Below are 17,490 nucleotides of genomic sequence, written 5' to 3' on the forward strand. Positions count from 1 at the left end.
CCCACTCAAAAGAGAAACCCGTCCAGATACAAGAAGCTCACAAAACACCAAACAGACTGGACTAAAGAAGAAACTCTCCAAGGCACATCAAAGTAAAACTCTAAACAGAGAAAACAAAGAGAGTGCTACAAGCAGCAAGAGAGAAACTGCATTACATACAAAGACAATCCTATTAGAATTACCTCAGAGTTTTTAGTAGAAACTTTGAATGCCAGAAGGGCTTGGAATGCAACACTACAAAGTCTAAAAACTATTGCTTCAAACTCCAATTACTATACTCAGTGAAGGTATCCCTCATAATAGATGGTGAAAAGAAAACCTTTCACAATATAAGCCAGCTCTATGCCTACATGAGCACAAAGTCAAACCTACAAAGAATACTCAACACAGAAGAGTTGAACAATCAACCTCATTCACCTACAAGAGGAAGAACACGATAACCAAAACTAGAGCAGGCATGAAAACATACAAAGCCCAAGAATGCACCAATCCTCATAAAGCCTCCAACATGGCAGGGATTAAATTGAAAGTCACAATTATAACCTTAAATGTTAATGGTCTTATCTCATCCATCAAGCAGTACAAGTTAACAGGGTGGATCAGGAAAAATGGGCCCTTCTATCTGCTGTCTTCATGAAACCCGCCTCGTCACTAAGGAAGGACACCTCTTCAGGTTGAAAGGATGGAAAATGATTTTCCAAGCAAATGGAAGTAAGGAACAAGTGTATATGTGTGGCTATGTTAATATAAGACAAAACTGACTTCAAGCCAAAAGTAATCTAAAAAGACTCATCAAGGGAACGATCCAAGAAGAGGACATCATAATCATAAATCTATATTCACTGAAGACAGGTGCACCACATTTTATAAAACACAACCTACTTGGCATTTAAACCAGAAACAAATCCAAATATCATCATAGTAGGGAACTTCAATACCCCACTATCAGCAATAAACAGATCTTCCAAGCAGAAAATCAACAGGGAAATAATGAAGCTTAAAAATACCATAGATCAACTAGACCTAACAGACATTTATAGAATATTCCACCACAGTTATACAGATTACACATTCTTCTTAGAAGTCAATGGAATCTTCTCCAAAATAGAACATATTAGGGCATAAAGCATGCCTCCATAAATTCGTGAATATTGGCATGACTTCCTGCATTATAATGGACCATAATGTATTAAAGCTAGAAATTGAATAATGAATTGGTCATAGAATAAATCAAAAATGAAATTGTAAAATTTCTAGAACTGAATGATAATGAAAATACAATATACCAAAAGTTATGGGACAAAATGAAAGGCAGTCCTAATGGGAAATTCATAGCATTAAATGTTTCATAACAAAGAGAGATCTCAAATTAGTAACCAAACCATCTACCTAAAGTCATTGGAAAAACAAGAGTAATCCAACTTTAAGAGTTCCACATGGAAAGGAATAATAAAGACCAGGGCATAAATTAATGAGTTGTAAACTAAGTAAACCATTAAGAAAACTGATGAAACAAAGAGTTGCTTTCATTGAAAAGATAAACAAGATTGATTAATCTCTGGATAATTAGATCAAATGAAAAAGGAGACGTCTCAAATTAACAAAATTAGAAATGAAAAGGGCTCTCCCTTTTCACAAAAGACATCAAAAAAATTGGAAGAATCATCAGGACATATTTCCAAAACCTTTACTCCAAAAAATTAGATAACCTGAAAGAAATAGATGAATTCCTAGACACATAGCCACCTAACCAAACTAAACTCAGAACATATAAAACCTCCTAAATAAACCTATTGCATCCATTGAGATTGAAAATGTAATCACAAACATCCCCAAAGGGAAAAGTCCAGGATCTGGTAGAGTCTCACACAAATTCTACCACACCTTCATCAAAGAACTAAAACCACTTTTTAAGTCTTTTATATAATTGGAGAATAGGCACTGCTCCCCAATTTCTTCTATGAAGTTGGCAACACCCTAATACCAAAACCAGGTGAAGATACAAGAAAACTACAGACCTATATCCCTGACAAACTTAGATGAAAAATCCTTAACAAAATCCTTGCAAACTGACTTCAACACATCAAAAGCATTACCCAGGCTGATGGGATGGCTTAAGGGTTAAGGCACTTGCCTGTGAAGCCTAAGGAACCATGTTAGACTGACCAGGTCCCACATAAGCCAGACACAAGGTGAACCAAGTATGCTAGATTGCGCATATGCACTAGGTGGGGCATGCAGTTAGAGTTTGTTTACAGTGACTGGAAGTCCTGTTATACAAATGCATTCTCCCTCTCTCTCTCTCTTTCTCTCTCTCTCTCTCTCTCTCTCTCTCTCTCTCTCTCTCTCTCTCTCTCTCTCTCTCTCTCTCTCTCCTGCTTTTATCCATTAAAAAAAAAAAGAACCAAAAAGAAAGCATCATTCACTTTGATCAAGAAGAATTCATCCCAGTGATACAGGAATAATTCAACATATGGAAAGAGTTATTATAATACACCACATAAGTAATCTTAAACCCAAGAAACTCATGATCATTTCAATAGATGCAGAGAAGGTGTTTGACACAATACAGCATCACTTCATGATTAAAACACTGGAGAGGTCAGTTGTGGTAGCACATGCCTTTAATCCCAGCACTTGGGAGACAGAGGTAGGAGGATCACCATGAGTTCAAGGACACACTGAGACTACATAGTGAATTTCAGGTCAGCCTAGATTAGAGTGAAACCGTATCTCAAAAATAAATAAATAAATAAATAAATAAAAAATAAAAGCACTGGAAAGAATAGGCATGGAGGGTTTATACTTCAACATAATAAAGTCTGTATACAAAGTATCTAAAACCCAAATCATGCTTAATAAGGAAAGACTCAGAGTTCCCAGTGAGGTTAGGAATAAGACAGGGGTGCACTTTCACAACTGCTCTTCAACGTGTTGCTAGAAGTCTAGCCCAAGCAACAAGACAGGAGAAAGCTATAAAAGGAGTGCAAATTGGAAAGGAAGAAATACAATGAGCCCTATTTGATGAAGACAAGATCCCATACATAATTGACCTGAAAGACTATACCATAAAACTTCTAAAGGTGATGAATTCCTTCAGCAAAGTGGCAGGATACCAAATTAACACACAAAAATCAGTAGTCTTCCCATACACAAAAGACAAACATACAGAGAAAGAAATCAGTGAGGCTGTCCTGTTTTCAATAGCCACAAAAAATAAAATACCAACCTGGGTAAGGGAGGTCAGCTACACAGCACCTAGCACAGGTGATCAGAGCAGTGGATCACCTGACCCAGCTAGCCTAGCTGAGCCCACAGCACAGTAAAGAGGGACCCAAGTGGACATGCAGCATAGCTGAGACCAAAGCCATCCAAAAAGGTAACAGCACCTGCTTACAATAGGTCAGTACCCACCAAAAAAGCCTGGTATATAGGCCTCCATTGGAAGTGCTAGTTGTACCTTCCATGTTAGGGTAGGTTATTTGTTAGACCTGAATGATAGTTGGCTTTGCCATTCTTAAATAAGCTATATTTTAGTATTGTCCTTTGTTGCTTCATGATTTACAGTGCCTTTGTCTTCTCCTGTCTTTTATGGGGGTAGGGTCTCACTTAGCCCTAGGCTGACCTGGAACCCTTTACCAGGAATCTCAGCTTCCCAGTTGCTAGGATTAAGGGTATGGGGTAACACACAGCCATAGGGACTTTGACAGTGACCATGTTAGATTATCTATTTGTCTTAATCCCCACTCTTACATAAATACTCTGTGCTAGTTTTGATTGAATGTGTATATTGTCTAGTTGAATTTTACAATTTGCATGTATTTGGCTCTATCCAGCCTACTACAGCACTTGCATACCAGACAAACCCAAAACCTAGGGTCACTTCTGCTATTCCTTTGGGAGTCACTTAAGAGCCACACTTTGCACCTTACGCTCCTATCCTGAAGATATATAATGTCAGATTTATACATATAAGAATACTGCAGATTATTAGACAATCCAAGCATCAAATTAGCCCAAGATGCAAAAAGTTCTACATTGTAATATAAGAAACACAAAAAGTCAAGATGTTATAATTCCATCAAAAATTATAAATCCATCAGAAATGATCTCCAGGGAGACTAATTTAGATAGAATGCCTGAGAAAGATTTCAAAAGAATGACTATAACTATGTTCAAAGAAATCAAAGAAGAAAACAAACTCCTAAAGGAGAACATAGCAAACCAACTTAATGAAATAAGGAGGTCAATACAAGACATGAGTAAGGAAATAGGAATATTGAAGCAAAACTGATCAGAAATACTACAAATATAAAACACCGTAAATCAAATTAAAAATACTATAGAAAATCTCACCAATAGAATGGATGAAGAAGAAAACAGAACATCTGTACTAGAAAACCAGGTGCAGATCTAATACAGTCCAACAAAGAGAAAGACAAGCTAATAGGAAGGTATGAAAGGAAATTTAAAGATAGTTGGGACACTGAAGAAATCAAACATAAGAATTCAGGGTATAGTAGAAGGAGAAGAATTTCACTCCAATGGCATAATGGGTGTTGTCAATAAAATCATAGAAGAAAACTTCCCCCAAATTGGGAAAGAGATGCCAATGCAGATACAGGAAGCTTTTTGAACACAAGTACACAAAACCTGCAAAGAACCTCTCCTCGCCATATTATAATGAAACTACTAAACAGACAAACCAAAGAAAGTGTATTGAAAGCAGTTAGAAAAAGCAAGTCACTTATAAAGGCAAGGCCATCAGGATAATAGCAGATTACTCAACACCAACTTTAAAAGAAAGAAGGGCTTTAAATGATGTATTTTAAGTAATGAAAGATAACAACTGTCAAGCAAGATTATTTTATCCAACAAAGCTATCCATTCAAACTGATGGAAAAATAAGGACATCACACACACACACACACACACACACACACACGCACAATGACCACTAAGCCAGCTCTACAGAAAACACTTGAAAGGATACTCCATGCTGAAGAGAAAGGAAAGCACACACACAAGGAAGCAGGAAAAAATAAACCATACTCAAATAATACTTAATACAAGAGTAAAGGGAAAACGGGAAGAACTACAAAACAAGAAGAATGGCAAAAACAAATGCATAACTTTTAATAATAACTCAAAATCAATGACCTCAGTACCCCAACCAAAAGACACAGACATGCAGATTGGATTAAAAAGCAGGATCCTTTTCAAAGGGGAAAGTGTTGGGGGTGGGGGAGTGGGAAGGAATTACCATGGGATTTTTTTTTTATAATCATGGAAAATGTTAATAAAAATTTTAAAAAAATTTTAAAAAGCAGGATCCTCTGATTGTTGCCTACAATAAACACATTTCTCCATAAAAGACAGACACTATCTTAGGGTGAAAGGATGTAAAATGGTATTTCAAGTGAATGAGCCTAGGAAACAAACAGGTATTGCTATCTTTGATCTGACAGGATAGACTTCAAACCAACATTAGTGAGAAAAGATAAAGGTCACTTTATATTGATTAAAGTAACACTCCAACAGGAGTACATTACAATTCTAAACATGTGTGCACCTAATATGTGGGCTCCTAATTTCATCAAACAAATGCTATGAGACTTAAGGTAACAGATAACACCAAGCAAAATTGTAGTGGGTGACTTCAAATATCCCACTCTCATTAATTGACAGGTCATCCTGGATTTCCAGTTAAGATGGCGGCATAGGTACCACGCCAAAGCAGCCTAGGGGGGAAAAAAGACCAAAAAAACTCAGCAAAATACACACTTTTACTAAAAAGTAAGGTGTATAGGAAATTAAAGCAGCAGCGGAGAAGTAGAAGAGATCCATCCAGAGCACCCAGACCCCGCACAGGCCGGCAAAAGCAGCTCCGTCAGCCCAGCCAACTGCGGCGGTGGCGGCGCACCAGAAAGCCACCAGGCTCAGCTTCAGCCGCAGGAAAAGCCAGGTGTGGGAGCTCCCACTCACACCGGTGCTCTCCGCAACTCAGGAAATGTGAAGGGAGAGCAGCAGTGAGCAACTGAGGAGCAGACAGCGAGGCAGAAGAACACGTGGAGCAGCGAGAGAACCAGAGCAGCTGTGACTCCCTCCCCTCCCCCCACTGCCTGAGCCCAGCTCCGGCGAACAGAGCAGTGGTCCCGTGACCCGGCCATGCCAACTTGAGCCGACAACGGGACCCAAGCAGGAGCAGACTTCGGCAGCAACATCAGTGGCTCTGGCACCGGTAACAGTGGCCCCAGCAGTAGCAGCTCCAGTCACAGCAGCAGCGGCAGACCCAGCAGCAGCAGACCCAGGAGCAGCAGCAGCGGCAGACCCAGCAGCAGCAGACCCAGGAGTGGCAGCAGCGGCAGACCCAGCAGCAGCAACTTCTGTGGGAGCAGCGGCAGTGGACACAGCAGCAGCAGCTTCAGCAGCAGTGGTGGCTCCAGCAGTGGCAGCCACAGCAGCAACAGAGGCAGCAGCAGCGGTGGGTCCAGCAGCAGCAGCTTCAGCAGCAGCGGCTACAGACCCAGCAGCGGCAGCTTGAGCAGCAGTTCCAGCAGCAGAGGTGCTGATCTGCAGGGCCACACTTGCCAGGCTCGGTTTGCCCCAAAAGAAAAGCCAGTGCCCAGCTCCAGAAATCAGAACAGCAGCCCGAAGACCCAGGCAGAAACTTGACTGAGACCAAAATCATCCAAGGTAACTGGGATTGCACCAGGGAAGGGTCTCACTTGGTCACAAGCTGACTGGGATCCCTCAACTGACCAGAAATCTTAACCTCTTTGTTGATAGAGGATCTGTTTGTTATAATAACTACTCTTGCATACATACTTGGGGCTGTTTTTGATTGAATGGGTACAGTGTTTAGTTAAACTTTAGAATCTACCTGTATTTTATTCCACTCAGCCTGCTTGAATACTCCTATAGCAGGGAAACTCAACCCCTAAGAACATCTTTGTAGATACTCTGAGAGTCTTAAGAGCCACACATAACACCTTAAGCTCCTACCCTGAAAATATATTACATCAAATCAATTGATACAGCTAAGAATACACAGCTAGCTAGAAAATCCAAGCATTAACTTAATCCAAGATGCAAAAATATATATACATTATAACACAAGAAACACTAAAAAGCAAGACGATATAAATCCACCTAAAAGTATTAATGCATCAGAAATGTCCTCCAGTGAGAACGAGTTAGAGGAAATGCCTGAGAAAGAGTTCAAAAGAATGATTATAAATATGTTCAAAGAGGTCAAAGAACAAATCAAAAGAAACAAAGAAGAAATCAAAGAGGAAATCAAAGGAGTCAAAGAAGATGCAGGACACCAATTTCATGAAATAAAGAAGGCAATACAAGACATAAATAAGGAAATAGATATAATAAAGAAAAAACCAGTCAGAATTACTAGCAATGAAGAACACAGTTAACGAAATAAAAAACTCTGTAGAAAATCTCACCTGGGGCTGGAGAGATGGCTTAGCGGTTAAGCGCTTGCCTGTGAAGCCTAAGGACCCCGGTTCGAGGCTCGGTTCCCCAGGTCCCACGTTAGCCAGATGCACAAGGGGGCGCAAGCGTCTGGAGTTCGTTTGCAGTGGCTGGAAGCCCTGGCGCGCCCATTCTCTCTCTCTCCCTCTATCTGTCTTTCTCTCTGTGTCTGTCGCTCTCAAATAAATAAATAAAAAATGAACAAAAAAAAATTATAAAGAAAATCTCACCCGTAGGATGGATGAGGGAGAGGACAGAATATCTAAGCTAAAAGACCAGGTGGCAGATCTACTACAGTCCAACAAAGAGAAAGACAAACTTATAGAAAAGTATGAGTGGGAATTACAAGATATTTGGGACACTATGAAAAGATCCAATATAAGAATTCAGGGCATAGTAGAAGGAGAAGAAATCCACTCCAAAGGCATAGTAGGCGTCTTCAACAAAATCATAGAAGAAAATTTCCCCCAAATTGGGAAAGAGGTGCCAATGCAGATACAGGAAGCCTTTAGAACCCCAGCCATACAGGTCATCCTGACAAAAAATAAACAAAGAAACCAGGTGTGGTGTCACACACCTTTATTATTTTTTTTAATTTTTAAATTTTTATTAACATTTTCCATGATTATAAAAAAATCCCATGGTAATTCCCTCCCTCCCCCCTGACACTTTCCCCTTTGAAATTCCATTCTATATCATATTACCTCCCCATCTCAATCGTTGTACTTACATATATACAATATCAACCTATTAAATACTCTCCTCCCTTCCTTTCTCTTCCCTTTATGTCTCCTTTTTAACTTACTGGCCTCTGCTACCAAGTATTTTCCTTCTCATGCAGAAGCCCATCGGGAGGCAGAAGTAGGAAGGTCGCCAGAATTCAAGGCAACCCTGAGACTACAGAGTGAATTCCACATCAGCCTGAGCTAGAGTGAGACCCTACCTCAGAAAAAAACAAAAAACAACAACAAAAATAAAACAAAGGGACATATGGATTATTTGATGTCATAGAACAAATGGACCTAACAGATATCTACAGAACATTTCATACAAATACTACATAATACACACTCTTCTCAGCAGCACATGGAACATTCTCTAAAATAGACTATATATTAGGACACAATGAAAATCTTAAATACAGGAAAACTGAAATAATTCCTTGTACTTTATCTGATCATTATGGGATTAAACTATAAATCAGCAACAAGAAAAATTGCAGAGCATTCACAAACTCATGGAGACTAAAAAGTACACTACTTAATGATGATTGGATCATTGAAGAAATCAAAAAGGATATCAAAAATTCATAAAATCAAAAGATAATGAGGATACAACATACCAAAAAACCTTTGGGATGAAATAAAGACAGTCCTAAGAGGGAAATTTATAGCTTTAAGTGCCTATATTAAGACACTAGAAAGATTGCAAGTAAACAACTTAATGGTTCACCTTAAGACCTTACAAAACGAAGAACAAGGCAAAACAAAAATCAGCACATGGGAGGAAATACTAAAGATTAGGGTAGAAATTATTGAAATAGAATCCAAAAGAAATAAATAAAACACAAAGAATCAATGAAACAAAGAGTTGGTTCTTTGCAAGGATAAGAGAAAGAGAGAAGAGACAAAAATTAATAAAACTAGAAATGAAAAAGTCCTATTACAACAGATACCAAAGAAATTCAGAAAATCTTAAGGACACACTTTAAGAACATAGACTCCACTGAGTTTGAAAATCTGAAAGAAATGGATAATTTCCTACATTCATATGACTTACTGAAATTAAATCAAGATGACCTAAACCATTTACATATACCTATAACAAGTATGGAAATCCAAGCAGTTATATATAAAAAAAAAAAATCACCCAACTAAAAACAATCCAGGCCAAAATGGAGTCACTAGCTAATTTTACCAGGCCTTCATGAAGAACTAACACCAATGCTTCTAAGGAATACTACCAAACTCCTTCTATGAAGTCAGCATCAACCTGATACTAAAATCATACAAAGAACAACAACAAAAAAAATTTCAGACAAATCTCCCTCATGAACACAAATGCAAAAATTCGCAACAAAATATTGGCAAACAAAATATAAGAATATATCCAAAATATCATTCACCCTGACCAAGCAGGCTTTATCTCAGAAATGCAGGTATGGTTCAAAGTAAGCAAATCAATAAATGTAGTACACCAAATAAATGGACTGAAGGACAAAAATCACATGACCATTTCAATAGATGCAGAAAAGGCATTTGACAAAATCCAACATCCCTTCATGGTAAAAGGTCTAAAGAAACTGGGAATAGAAGAAACATATCTCAAAATAAAAAGTATATTTATGACAAACCTACATAATACTAAATGGGGAAAAACTTAAAGCTTTTTCACTAAAATCAGGAACAAGACAAGGGTGTCCACTATCCTGACTTTTATATATTATTGTACTAGAAATCTTAGCTATAGCAATAAAGCAAGAGACACATATAGGGCAGGAGAAATGGCTTAGTGGTTAAGCACTTGCCTGAGAAGCCTAAGGACGCTGGTTCGAGGCTTGTTTCCCCAGGACCCACGTTAGCCAGATGGACAAGGGGGCGCACGCGTCTGGAGTTCATTTGCAGTGGATGGAGGCCCTGGCTCTCTCTCTCTCTCTCTCCCTCTTTCTCTCTTTGTCTGTTGCTCTCAAATAAATAAAATAAAATAAAATTTAAAAAAGAGACACATATAAAAGGGATACAAATTGGAAATGAAGAGATCAAATTATATTTTGTGGATAATATGATTCTATACATGAAGGACCCTAAGGACTCTACCAGCAAACTGTTAGACCTGATAAACACTTTTAGCAATGTGAAAGTTTACAAAATAAACACACAGAAATCAGTACTTTCCTATATGCCATCAATAAATATGCTAAGGATGAAATAAGGGAATCACTCCCATTCACAATTGCCAATTGCCTCAAAAAAAAAAAAAAAAAAAGAGAGAGAGAGAGAAAGAAAGAAAGAAAGAAAGAAAGAAAGAAAGAAAGAAAGAAAGAAACCTTGGAAAAAACCTAACAAAGGAAGTGAAGGATCTCTACAGTGAAAATTTTAAACACTCAAGACATAAATTGCAAAAGACACTAGGAAATGGAAAGACTTCCCATGTTCTTGGATTGGAAGAATCAATATTGTGAAAATGTCAATCTTATCAAAAGCAAGCTATACATTTAATGTAATCCCCATTAAAATTCCAATGGCATTCTTCATGGAAATATAAAAAAAATCCTAAAATTTATTTGGAAGCACAAAAATACTTGAATAGCTAAAACAATTTTGAGCAACAAAAATAAGGCTGGTGGTATCACCATACCCAATTTTAAGCTATGTTACAGAGTCATAGTAACAAAAACAGTATAGTCCTGGCACAAAAACAGACACATAGATCAATGGAATAAAGTAGAGGACCCAGATGTTAATCCCTGCAGCTACAGCTGTCTGATTTTGACAAAAATGTTCATTGGAGAGAAGCCAGCCTCTGATCAAATGGTGCTGGGAAAACTGGATATCTATATGTAGAAGGATGAAAACAGATCCTTATCTCTCTCCATGCACAAGACTCAAGTCCAAGTGAGTCACGGACCTTAATATCAGACCTGAAACTCTGAAACTGCTATAGGAAAAAGTAGGGGAGACACTTCAACAAATTGGAATTAGCAACGAGTTTCTGAACATAAACTCAGTGGCTCAGGGAACAAACTACTAATCAACCACTGTGACGTCATGAAATTTAAAAGCTTTTGTACAGAAAACGACACTGAATAGAGCAAAGAGGCAGCCTACAGAATGGGAGCTATACATCTGATAGCAGATTAATATTTAGCATATACAAAGCCAAGCATGGTGGCACATGGCTTTAATCCCAGCACTGGGGAAGCACAGGTAGGAGGATTGCTGTGAATTTGAGGCCACCCTGAGATTACATAATAAACTCCAGGTCAGCCTGAACTACAGTGAAACCCTACCTTGAAAAACCAAAATAATAATGAAGAGGAAGAAGAAGAAGAAGAGGAGGAAAAGGAGGAAGAAAAAGAAGAAGAAATAATTAAACAACCCAATTAAAAAATGGGCTATGGGACTAATAGAGAGTACTCAAAAGAAGAAATACAGATTTCATATAAACATCTTAAAAAAAAATTCTACATCCTAAGCCATCAGGGAAATACAAAGTAAAAGTAGTTTGATATTCCATCTCATTCCTGTCACAATGGCTAGCATCAAGAAAACAAATGACAATAAATGCTGGTGAGTATGCAGAAAAAGAGGAATCCTTCTACATTGTTGGTGGGAATGTAATGGTATAGCTATTGTGGAAATATATGTGGAGTTTCCTGAGACAGATAAAAATAAATTTACCATATGACCTAATTATACTACTCCTAGGTATATATCCTAAGGACTCCTCACTACCTTAGAGATATTGCTCAACCATATTCATTGCTACTCTATTCACAATAGCTAGGAAATGGAACCAGCCTAGATGACCTCTACTAGTGAATGCATAATAAAGATGTGGTACATTTTACAATGGAGTTCTATTCAGTAGTAAAGAAAAATAAAATTATGAAATTTTCAGAGAAATTGATGAATCTGGAAAGGATTATACTAAGTGAAGGCCCATAAAGCCAAACATCACATGCTCTCTCTCATATGTGGATCCTAACTAAAAATGTTCAGACTTTTATGTGTGTTTAAGTAAAACTCAGTAGCAGAGGCCAGTATGCTAGAAAGGGACTGTAAGAGGGAGGGAGGAAAGGGGAAAACTTAAAGGGATGGTACTGTATATATGTAAGTAGATGAACAGATTACTAGGGGTGGAATGGCCAAAGTGAGGCCAGAAGAAGGTACTGAGCAAAAGAAAGGTTGGGAGGCTTAACCAAAATTCAAAATATTATGAATAAGCCATATGGAAACTAACTGTTTTGGATAATGACACACCCAGAAGCCATAGACTATTATTAGAAAATTTTCAGTGCCAGGGATGAGATACCTTACAGTGAGTTGTTGGCCAGGGAGTTCCCTGATGCCCCCAATACATTACAGGACATTGTCAGGGTTCTTGGTTTCCCACCAGGTATAGATGTAAGACCCTATTGTTGAAGACTCCACATGCCTAGGCTGCAAGGTCACTGAGAAATCAATCTGCAGGTGAGCTGAAAACTTCCACCCTGTAGACCAGCTGACAGAAAAAGCTGCATTGCATGCAGCCATATGGAAGAAAGAAGTCATCAGTGGTGAAAACAGTGGACACTGCAAGCCTTAAGTTTGGCCAGCCAGGACAAATGACCAAATGGATGCAATAGTGGCATGTTTGTTATGGGGGAAATCAACTGCTCTCTAATTGGACTGAAGATCTGCTCCATGAGAGGGAATACATGCCTGGTACTGAAAACCTAATCAATAGCTTATGGTGGAGGAGATCATGAACCTCTCTTGTCTGGCTAAATGCATACATTATGCTCACCAAACTGCCCTGTAAGCAATTTACTTAATGTTCATACCCATATTAATAATATCAATGTATATTAACACTTCTCTCACTTTTGGTGACCACTGGGGTGACCCAAAATGCACCACAGTGCTGAGAAGAAGTTACAGAGGACTTTTCAGCACTGAAATATCTCTGTCATTTCTGCCAAGGCTCAGGGTTCATTGGGGAAGAGGTGGTAGAAAGAATACAAGAGCGAAAGAAAAGGTAGGATTGCTTCCAATGCAATCATTCAGACACAAGTTGGCCTCTATATTCATGACCTGACAGTGCCTAGCAGTACCTTCACAAGACCCTTATAACAGAAGGAAAATATGATGACATCAAAATAAAAGAGATAGGTACTAATTGAGAGGGAGGGGATACAATGGAGAGTGGATTTGTGAAGGAGAAAGTGGGGAGAAGATTATCATGGTTTATTGTCTGTATTTAAGGAAGTTGTCAATAAAAAAGTTAAAAAAAAATAAAATGACTTTAAATAACACTAACCAAGGATGTGAAAGACCTATATAATAAAAACATTCAAGAAAGAATTTGAGGAGGACATGAGAAGATGGAAAGACATCCCATAATCCTGGATAGGTTGAATTAATATTGTGAAAATGTCAATTCTACCAAAAGCAATATACACATTCAGTGAAATGCAAATGAAAATTCCAACATGATTCTTCACAGAGATAGATAAAATAACATCAAAATTCATATGGAATGGCAGAAGGCCTCAGATATGCAAAAATATCCTCAGAAGATGAAATTCCTCTAGAGGTATCACCATACCTGATATAAAGTTTTATTACAAATCTTTTGTTTTATTGTAAAGTTTTATTACAAATAGTCACAAAACCAGCATGGTGCTAACAGAAAAACAGACGTAAAGGCCAGTGGAGCAGAATTGAGCACTCAGCCATTAGTTCTAGTAACTATAGCTACTTGACCTTTGACAAAAGTGTCAACAATGCACACTAGTGAAAAGAGTATCTTCAAAAACTGGTGCTGGACAAATTGGATAACCATATGTAGAAAAATTAAACTAGACCCACTCATTTCACCATACACAAAATCAAATTTAAGTGGTTTAAAAACCTCAATATGAGACCTGAACCTCTCAAACTACTGGATAAAAAATGTAGGATGAGGCTTCCAGTTAATATGGCAGCTTAGGTACCACGCCAAAGCAGCCCTGGGGCGGGGGGGAGACCAAAAAAACTCAGCAAAATACACACTTTTACTAAAAAGTGAGGTGCATAGGAAATCGAAATGGCAGTGGAGAAGTAGAAGAGATCCAGAGCCCGCACAGACAAGCTCCGGTAGGTCCGCTGACCAAGGCGGCGGCAGTGCACCAGAAAGCCACCAGGCTCGGCTCCAGCCACAGGAAAAGCCAGGTAAGGGGAGCTTCCACTCACAATGGAGCTCTCTGCAACTCAAGAAACGTGAAGGGAGAGCGGCAGTGAGCAACGGAGGAGCATATCACAAGGTAGAAGAACACATTGAACAGCAAGAGAAGTAGAACAGCTGCGGCTCCCTGCCCTCCCCCACCACCTGTGCCGAGCTCCAGCAAACAGAGCAGCGGTCCTGGGACCCAGCCATGCCAACTTGAGCCAACAGCAGGACACAAGAAGGAGCGAAGTCTGGCAGCAACATGAGCGGCTCTAGCACCAGCAGCATCAGTCCCAGCAGTGGTTGATCCAGAAGCAGCAGCTTCAGAGGCAGCAGTTGCAGATCCAGCAGCAGCAGTGGAGGATCCAGCAGTGGCAGCTAAAACAGCAGCAGCAGCTACAGCAGCAGCAGTGGACCCAGCAGAGGTGACAGACCAAGCAGTGGCAGCTTTAGCAGCAGCAGCGACAGATCCAGCAGTGGCAGCTTCAGGAGCAGCAGTAGTGGTTCCAGCAGTGGGGATGCTGATCTGCAGGGCCACAGTTGGCAGGCTTGGTTTGCCCCACAGGAGAAGCCTGGGCCCAGCTCCAGAAATAAGAACAGCAGCCCAATGACCCAGGCAGCAAGTTGACTAAGACCAAAATAATCCAAAAAGGTAACTGGGATTGCACCAGGGAAGGGTCTCACTTGGTCACAAGCTGACTTGGATCCCTCAACAGACCAGAAATCTTAACCGCTTTGTTGATAGAGGATCTGGTTGTTATAATAACTACTCTTGCATAAATAATCGGTGCTGTTTTTGATTGAATGTGTACAGTGTTTAGTTAAATTTTAGAATCTACCTGTATTTTATTCCACTCAGCCTACTTGAATACTCCCATAGCAGGGAAACTCAACCCCTAGCAACACCTTTGTAGATACTCTGAGAGTCTTAAGGGCCACACCTAACACCTTAAGCTCCTACCCTGAAAATATATAACATCAAATCAATTGATACAACTAAGAATACCCAGCTAGCTAGAAAATCCAAGCATTAACTTAATCCAAGATGCAAAAATATATACATTATAAGACAAGAAACATTAAAAAGCAAGACGATATAAATCCACCTAAAAGTATTAATGCATCAGAAATGACCTCCAGTGAGAACAAGTTAGAGGAAATGCCTGAGAAACATTTCAAAAGAATGATTGTAAACATGTTCAAAGAAGTCAAAGAACAAATCAAAGGAATCAAAGAAGAAATGAAAGAGGAAATCAAAGAAGATGTAGGACACCAATTTAATGAAATAAGGAAGGCAATACAAGACATAAATAAGGAAATAGCAATAATAAAAAAAAAAACAGTCAGAATTACTAGCAATGAAGAACACAGTTAATGAAATAAAAAACTCTGTAGAAAATATCACCAGTAGAATGGATGAAGGAGAGGACAGAATATCTAAGCTAGAAGACCAGGTGGCAAATCTAATACAGTCCAATAAAGAGAAAGACAAACTTATAGAAATGTATGAGTGGGAATTTCAAGATATTCAGGACACTATGAAAAGATCAAATATAAGAATTCAGGGCATAGTAGAATGAGAAGAACTCCACTCCAATGGCATAGTAGGTGTTTTCAACAAAATCATAGAAGAAAGCTTCCCACAAATTGGGAAAGAGGTGCCAATGCAGACACAGGAAGCCTTTAGAACCCCAGCCAGACAAAACCTGGAAAGAACCTCTCCTAGTCATATTATAATCAAACTACCAAACACACATACCATGGAAAAAATATTGAAAGCAGTTAGAGAGAAAAATCAAGTTACCTACAAAGGCAAGCCCATCAGGATTACAGCAGATTATGCAACACAAACTTTAAAAGCCAGAAAGGCTTGGAGTGATGTATTCCAAGTTCTGAAAGATAACAACTGTCAACCAAGGTTACTTTATCCTGCAAAGCTATCCATTCAAATAGACAGAGAAATAAGGACATTCCATGACAAAAGCAGGTTAAAGGAGTATTTGTAGACAAAACCAGCTCTACAGAAAATACTTGATAAGATCCTCCATGCTGAAGAAAAGGGAAAGCAGACATATAAGGAACCTGGAAAAAATAAGCAATACTCAAACACTAGTTAACACAAGAAAGCAAAGGTAGAACCAGAACCACACACACACACACACAAAAAGGCAAACATAAATACACACCTATCAATAATATCTTTTAATAACAACAGTGTCAATGCCCCAACCAAAAGACATAGGTTGGCAGATTGGGTTACAATGCACGATCCTACTGTTGCCTTCAGGAAACTCATCTTTCTACAAAAGATAGACATTATCTTAGGGTGAAAGGTTGGAAAATGGTGTTTCAAGAAAATGGGCCTAGAAAACAAGCAGGGGTTGCTATCTTAACATCTGACAAGGTAGACTTCAGTCCAACATTGGTCAAGAAAGATAAGTAAGGTCACTTTATATTGATTAAGGGCACACTCCAGAAGGAGGATATTACAATCCTAAACATATATGCACCTAACATGGGGGCTCCCAAATTCATCAAACAAACACTATTTGAACTAAGGTCACAGATAACACCAAATACAGTGGTGGTGGGTGACTTTAACACCCCACTCTCATCAATTGACAGGTCATCCTGGGTAAAATTAAACAGAGAGGCATCTGGACTAAATGAGGTCATAGAAGGAATGGACCTAACAGATATATACAGGACATTTCATCCAAAGGCTGCAGAATATACATTCTTTTCAGCAGCACATGGAACATTCTCTAAAATAGACCATATACTAGGACACAAAGCAAATCTTAACAAATTCAGGAAAATTGAAATAATTCCTTGCATTCTATCTGACCACAATGGAATTAAACTACAAATCAGTAGCAAGAAAGGCTATAGAGCATACACAAAATCATGGAAACTAAACAATACACTACTAAATGATGAATGGGTCAATGAAGAAATCAAGAAGGAAATCAAAAACTTTATAGAATCAAATGATAATGACAACACAACATACCAGAATCTCTGGGACACAATGAAGGCAGTTCTAAGGGGTAAATTTATAGCTTTAAATGCTTGTATTAAGAAACTAGAAAG

This window comes from Jaculus jaculus, chromosome 15, assembly GCF_020740685.1.
Source record: "Jaculus jaculus isolate mJacJac1 chromosome 15, mJacJac1.mat.Y.cur, whole genome shotgun sequence".
NCBI classification, from domain to species: Eukaryota; Metazoa; Chordata; class Mammalia; order Rodentia; family Dipodidae; genus Jaculus; species Jaculus jaculus.